At 40.2% G+C, this 1,709-nt stretch overlaps 1 pseudogene; it reads right to left on the reverse strand.

Moving 5' to 3' along the window:
* Positions 1 to 341: 341 nt before the first annotated feature.
* LOC110328462 lies at positions 342 to 1,204 on the reverse strand (annotated as a pseudogene).
* Between the last annotated feature and the right edge of the window lie 505 nt (positions 1,205 to 1,709).

A 1,709-nucleotide genomic window follows, 5' to 3' on the forward strand; every position in this document is an offset into this window, starting at 1 on the left:
CCTGACATATCACAGACTGAGACAGTTCCTGCTGGTAGATGAGAGCAGTTTGCTTGCTTTAGGAGAGGTTATCACTGTAGCCTTCTGCTTTGACTGTTATAATGTGCAGAAATCATCTAACCCTTTTCCTAAGTGAAAAGATACAAAATAAGGTAAGTCTTTAGAAAACTTTCCTTAGCTTAAAGCTCCTTAAGAACCCTACATCAATTACTAAGCAACTTTGTTAGCAGGGTAGCTTGACACAAATGCTGTATAGTATTCCCACCCATTTGGTACCTAATAGTAATAAATTGCAATGACACTTGAAAAAGAAACTGATCTTGAGCAAGTTTGGCCTCTTCTCATGTCCTCACTTGTAACTTCCCAACCTTTGTGACATATTTGACTCCTTTAAATGGCTTATACTTCTCACCATACATGTCCAAGTGGTTCACTTTTAAGTCTGAAATAGCAAGCTGCTGGATCTTGAACTGTATGTTGAGGTTTGGATTCTCTTCTGGCTTGGGTGCTCCTGACTGTAAATTTACTAGTCCTTTAAGACTTGGGAGCTTTTGTGGAGTAATTTTGTCCACATCCCATGCTATTACCTTGGTCACTGGATCAAATGTATAGCTGCCTTGCGTTGGTGTCAGGTTCATATTCAGTACAACTTTGGGCATGTGAACAGTTACTGTGATTCCTTCAATCGTTTTTCTCATGTTCTGTTTTGGTCCAATTGTTATATCAAACCTGCCACAAGAGCTGTTTTCCTTAAAGCTGATACTGTGTTTCACATACACTGGTATTGCCACTAGATTTTGTGAGCTGACACGATAAGATATGAGTCGGAAATTTCCATCTGGAGGAATGAATGACAAAACTCTTTCAGACTCCCAGCATTTGAACCAGATGCATGGGTGGAAGCTGACATCATCTAGGAGCCAAAGTAGTCCTGAAAAGTGTCAGCAACTCGATGCAGAAACTCAATTGCAAAGAGAGGTGGCACTTTGGTCTATATCACAGACACAAAGAAGAGCTTATCCCGGTAGATACTAATGAGGTAGTGGTGAGGTGTTGAAATGACAGGTGGTACATTTTCAACATCAGCAGCTTTCTCCTGAACTTCAAAGAAATAGTCACACACTGAATGGCTTACAACGCTCTTCCAGTGTTTTTCTAGAAAAATGTCGCCAGAGCAGTTGATGAGAAATAGACTGTGGATCATTTTCCCGACACCTGGGTGAGTCAGTGATTCAGTGCAAGGTCCTCTCTGCACTGCAGCTGAAATCTTAGTCTTACACGAACACTTATAATAGCAGATTTATTCTCAGCAGCCTGGAGATAGAAACAACAAAAAACATCTCTAAACAGATGAATAATCAAATGAGATAATGCTTAGAAATAATCAAAATTAAAAATTTCCAACACAATATTTTTATTGATTATTTGGAAATTATACATCATAAACCCCCATCATGCTCACTTCCCAGGGCTCCCATGTCCACTTTCCCTCCCTTGTGACCTCACTGCCAAAAAGAAAAAGAAGGGGCAGGGAAGAAAAACAACAAAAAACTCAGGTCCATTTTGTGTTGTCTCAGTGGCCAGCTCCCCATACGCTCAAGGGAATCTGAGTCCTTCTCTACCTGCACCCCAACCAGAAGTCATGAATAGAGGAAATCTACACTTTAACATTCCTATCACATTTTTAAAAGAGTTCTCTTTAATGGCCC

Source organism: Mus pahari, chromosome 10, assembly GCF_900095145.1.
Source record: "Mus pahari chromosome 10, PAHARI_EIJ_v1.1, whole genome shotgun sequence".
NCBI lineage: Eukaryota > Metazoa > Chordata > Mammalia > Rodentia > Muridae > Mus > Mus pahari.